Genomic DNA, 6,035 nt, shown 5'->3' with positions numbered 1-6,035 from the left:
GACCGGAAATAGCCGAACCTTCATCCTCGGGAACCGGAAGTAGCCGAACCCTCATCCCCGGGGACCGGAAATAGCCGAACCCTCATCCCCGGGGACCGGAAATAGCCGAACCCTCATCCTCGAGGACCGGAAATAGCCGAACCCTCATCCTCGGGAACCGGAAATAGCCGAACCCGCATGGGGGGGAGCGTAGCGGAAATAGCCGAGCGCCACCGGAAATAGCCGAACCCTCAGCTTTCAGGTCACTTCAGGTGGACAACAACAACAACAACTGGCATGCTGAGAGAAATACCCCCCCCCCCCACAAAGTACCTCAGACAAACAGGGATAGAGAGTCAGGGGGGGGGATTTTGAACATTCCAGAACATTAGGGCCCAGCCGGCCAAAGCCAATGGGCGGAGCGATGGAAATCAGAGATGGGTGAAGTGGCCGGAACGAGTTGGCCTGACCTTTACGGTCAGCGCTGACCACCGGGGTCACCTCAGGCCGGGGCGGGGGTGGGGGGATACGCCTGGCCGCAGGTGGCGGTAAACCCCTGGGAGCCGGATAAACCAGGAAGAGGGGCACAACCAACAAACGTCAAAACACGGGAGAAGCACCGTCCCCGGGGAGAGGGCGGTGGCCTCAAACCCACCCCACCATCCCCCACACTAACCCCGGGGGAGCGTAAAATCCCCAGGACGGTTATATAGAGGTTTACAGCATGGAAACAGGCCCTTCGGCCCAACTTGTCCATGCCGCCCCCTTTTTTTTTAAACCCCAAAGCTAATCCCAATTGCCCGCGTTTGGCCCATATCCCTCTATACCCATCGTACCCATGTAACTGTCTAAACGCTTTTTAAAAGATAAAATACTACCAAAGAACAATACAGCACAGGAACAGGCCCTTCGGCCCTCCAAGCCTGTGCCGCTCCCTGGTCCAAACTAGACCATTCTTTTGTATCCCTCCATTCCCACTCCGTTCATGTGCCTCTACCACTACCCGCCTCTACTACTACCTCTGGCAGTTCGTTCCAGACACTCACCACCCTCTGTGAGAAAAAATTGCCCCTCTGGACACTTTTGTATCTCTCACCTTAAACCTATGCCCTCTAGTTTTAGACTCCCCTACCTTTGGGAAAAGATATTGACTATCTAGCTGATCTGTGCCCCTCATTATTTTATCATAGAAATCATAGAAACCCTACAGTACAGAAAGAGGCCATTCGGCCCATCGAGTCTGCACCGAACACAGTCCCACCCAGGCCCTACCCCCATATCCCTACATATTTACCCACTAATCCCTCTAATCTACGCATCCCAGGACACTAAGGGGCAATTTTAGCAGAGCCAATCAACCTAACCCGCACATCTTTGGACTGTGGGAGGAAACCGGAGCACCCGGAAGAAACCCACGCAGACACGAGGAGAATGTGCAAACTCCACACAGCCAGTGACCCAAGCCGGGAATTGAACCCAGGTCCCTGGAGCTGTGAAGCAGCAGTGCTAACCACTGTGCTACCATGCCGCCTCTATAAGGTCACCCCTCAGCCTCCTACGCTCCAGAGAAAAAAGTCCCAGTCTATCCAGCCTCTCCTTATAACTCAAACCATCAAGTCCCAGTAGCATCCTAGTAAATCTTTTCTGCACTCTTTCTAGTTTAATAATACCCTTTCTATAATAGGGTGACCAGAACTGTACACAGTATTCCAAGTGTGGCCTTACCAATGTCCTGTACAACTTCAACAAGACGTCCCAACTCCTGTATTCAGTGTTCTGACCAATGAAACCAAGCATGCCGAATGCCTTCTTCACCACTCTGTCCACCTGTGACTCCACTTTCAAGGAGCTATGAACATGTACCCCTCGATCTCTTTGTTCTGTAACTCTCCCCAACGTCCTACCATTAACTGAGTAAGTCCTGCCCTGGTTCAATCTACCAAAATGCATCACCTCACATTTATCTATATTAAACTCCATCTGCCATTCGTCAGCCCACTGGCCCAATTGATCAAGATCCTGTTGCAATCGGAGATAACTTTCTTCACTGTCCACTATGCCACCAATCTTGGTGACATCTGCAAACTTACTCACCATGCCCCCGATATTCTCATCCAAATCATTAATATAAATGACAAATAACAGTGGACCCAGCACTGATCCCTGAGGCACACCGCTGGTCACAGGCCTCCAGTTTGAAAAACAACTCTCTACAACCACCCTCTGGCTTCTGTCAAGAAGCCAATTTTGTATCCATTTGGCTACCTCACCCTGGATCCCGCAAGATTTAACCTTATGCAACAACCTACCATGCGGTTGGTCAACACGATACAGTGAAACATGGACCCTCGACGGCCCCAGCTTCAGGTCTTGAAAAAAGGATGAGCCTCCTCATGTGGCAAGACCGGATTTCTGGAACGCCTCTGACGAACGTCCCTCAAGGAAAGCTCTTGTTCAAAAAAAAACTCCACGTCTCCGGGGACAATATTGAACAGAATCCGGCCTTCCGAAGCGACAAACAGATAAGAGTATGGCTAGTGTAAGCACAGTAAGAAGTCTCACAACACCAGGTTAAAGTCCAACAGATTTATTTTGGTAGCACGAGCTTTCGGAGTCTCGTTCCTTCCTCAGGTGAGTAGAGAGTTGTGTTCACAAACACGGCATACACACACACAGACTCAATTACAAGATAATGGTTGGGATGCGAGTCTTAACAGGTAATCAAGTCTTTACAGGTACAGACAATGTGAGTGGAGATGAGTGGAGAGAGGGTTAAGCACAGGTTAAAGAGAAGACGCTCTCCACTCACATTGTCTGTACCTGTAAAGACTTGATTACCTGTTAAGACACGCATTCCAAACATTATCTTGTAATTGAGTTTGTGTCTATATATGCCCTGTTTGTCAAACAAATCCTGCACTCACCTGAGGAAGGAGCGACACTCCGAAAGCTCGTGCTACCAAATAAACCCTGTTGGACTTTAACTTGGTGTTCTGAGACTACTTACTGTGTCTACCCCAGTCCAACGCCGGCAACTCCACATCATTGTGTAAGAACATAAGAACTAGGAGCAGGAGTTGGCCATCTGGCCCCTCGAGCCTGCTCCGCCATTCAATAAGATCATGGCTGATCTTTTCATGGACTCAGCTCCACTTACCCGCCCGCTCACCATAACCCTTAATTCCTTTACTGTTCAAAAATCTATCTATCCTTCCTTAACAACATTCAACAAGGTGGCGTCAACTGATTTGATTTGATTTATTATTTGATTTATTATTGTCACGTGTATTGGGACACAGTGAAAAGTATTGTTTCTTGCGCGCTATACAGACAAAGCATACCGTTCATAGAGTACATAGAGGAGAAGGATTTGATTTATTATTGTCACATGTATTGGGATGCAGTGAAAAGTATTGTTTCTTGCGCACTACACAGACAAAGCATACCGTTCATAGAGAAGGAAAGGAGAGAGTGCAGAATGTAGTGTTACAGTCATAGCTAGGGTGTAGAGAAAGATCAACTTAATATAAGGTAGGTCCATTCAAAAGTCCGACAGCAGCAGGGAAGAAGCTGTTCTTGAGTCGGTTGGTACGTGACCTCAGACTTTTGTATCTTTTTCCCGAAGGAAGAAGGTGGAAGAGAGAATGTCCGGGGTGCGTGGGGTCCTTGATTATGCTGGCTGCTTTGCCGAGGCAGCGGGAAGTGTAGACAGAGTCAATGGATGGGAGGCTGGTTTGCGTGATGGGATTGGGCTACATTCACGACCTTTTGTAGTTTCTTGCGGTCTTGGGCAGAGCAGGAGCCAGGAACTGCTTCACTGGGCAGGGAATTCCACAGATTCACAACCCTTTGTATGAAGAAGTTCCTCCTCAACTCAGTCCTAAATCTGCTCCCCCTTATTTTGAGGCCATGCCCCCTAGTTCTAGTTTCACCCGCCAGTGGAAACAACTTCCCTGCTTCTATCTTATCTATTCCCTTCATAATCTTATGTTTCTATAAGATCTCCCCTCATTCTTCTGAATTCCAATAAGTATAGTCCTCCACTCAATCTCTCCTCATAAGCCAACCCTCTCAACTCCGGAATCAACCTCGTGAATCTCCTCTGCACCCCCTCCAGTGCCAGTATATCCTTTCTCAAGTAAGGAGACCAAAACTGTACACAGTACTCCAGGTGTGGCCTCACCAGCACCTTATACAGCTGCAACATAACCTCGCTGTTTTTAAACTCCATCCCTCTCGCAATGAAGGACAAAATTGCATTTGCCTTCTTAATTACCTGCTGCACCTGCAAACCAACTCCTTGAGATTCCTGCACAAGGACACCCAGGTCCCTCTGCACAGCAGCATGCTACAATTTTTTACCATTTAAATAATAGTCCATTTTGCTGTTATTCCTATCAAAATGGATGACCTCACATTTACCAACATTGTACTCCATCTGCCAGACCCTCGCCCACTCACTTAGACTATCTATATCCCTTTGCAGACTTTCAGCATCCTCTGTGTGTGTTAGGGGGGAAGCCACCTCTTCAGGAGGTTTCCCTCTCCACCAGGAACCGTGTTTGGACCTTTACTCTTCCTGGTGCCCATTAACCACCTTCCCAAAAACAGAGAAACATAGAAGACAGGAGTAGGAGGAGGCCATTCGGCCCTTCGAGCCTGCTCCGCCATTCATCACCATCATGGCTGATCATCCAACTCAATAGCCTAATCCTGCTTTCCCCCCATAACCTTTGATCCCATTCACCCCAAGTGCTATATCCAGCCGCCTCTGGAATACATTCAATGTTTTGGCATCAACTACTTCCTGTGGGAATGAATTCCACAGGCTCACCGGGTGAAGAAATGTCTCCCCACCTCCGTCCTAAATGGTCTCCCCCGAATCCTCAGACTGTGACCCCCTGGTTCTGGACTCCCCCCACCATCGGGAACATCCTCCCTGCATCTACCCTGTCTAGTCCTGTTAGAATTTTATAAGTCTCTATGAGATCCCCCCCCTCATTCGTCTGAACTCCAGCGAAAACAACCCTAACCTGGTCAATCTCTCCTCACACATCAGTCCCGCCATCCCTGGAATGAGCCTGGTAAACCTTCGCTGCGCTCCCTCCAGAGTAAGAACATCCTTCCTCAGAAAAGGAGACCAAAACTGCACACAATACTCTCGGTGTGGCCTCACCAAGGCCCTGTATAATTGCAACAACACATCCCTGCTCCTGTACTCGAAACCTCTCGCAATGAAGGCCAACATACCATTCGCCTTCTTTACCGCCTGCTGCACCTGCATGCTTACCTTCAGCGACTGGTGCACAAGGACACCCAGGTCCCCCTGCACACTCCCCTCTCCCAATTTACAGCCATTCAGGTAGTAATCTGCTAAAAAAGTTTAACAAAACTGGGTGCGAGTACTCGAGGGTGACACATCAGGAAAGGTACAGGGTCACTGCAAGATGACCTCTGGACTTCCAAGAGTTGAAGAACCAGTTTCCGTGGCATTCAAATTCCAAATAATGTTTATGTAATCTGCGTTAGTAACACAAGGGAGCGGCCAACAAATATCTGAGTGCTGGAATCAAATTCTCCAACAGGTGAGAGCCATGCCCAGAGGTTCATAGAATAGAATAGAATCCCTACAGTGCAGAAGGTGGTCATTTGGCCCATAGAGTCTTCATTGACTCTCTCTGACAGAGTATCTTATCCAAGCCCCTTTCCTCCACCCTATCCCTGTAGCCCACACATATAACATGGCTAATGGATCTCACCGACACATCTTTGGACACTAAGGGGCAATTTAGCACGGCCAATCACCTAACCTACACATCTTTGGACACTAAGGGGCAATTTAGCATGGCCAATCCACCTAACCTACACAACTTTGGACACTAAGGGGCAATTTAGCACAGCCAATCCACCTAACCTGCACATCTTTGGACACTAAGGGGCAATTTAGCACGGCCAATCCACCTAACCTGCACATCTTTGGACACTAAGGGGCAATTTAGCACGGCCAATCCACCTAACCTACACATCTTTGGACACTAAGGGGCAATTTAGCACGG

Source organism: Mustelus asterias, chromosome 31, assembly GCF_964213995.1.
Source record: "Mustelus asterias chromosome 31, sMusAst1.hap1.1, whole genome shotgun sequence".
In the NCBI taxonomy this organism is placed as follows: domain Eukaryota; kingdom Metazoa; phylum Chordata; class Chondrichthyes; order Carcharhiniformes; family Triakidae; genus Mustelus; species Mustelus asterias.
This window is presented reverse-complemented; position numbering follows the sequence as displayed.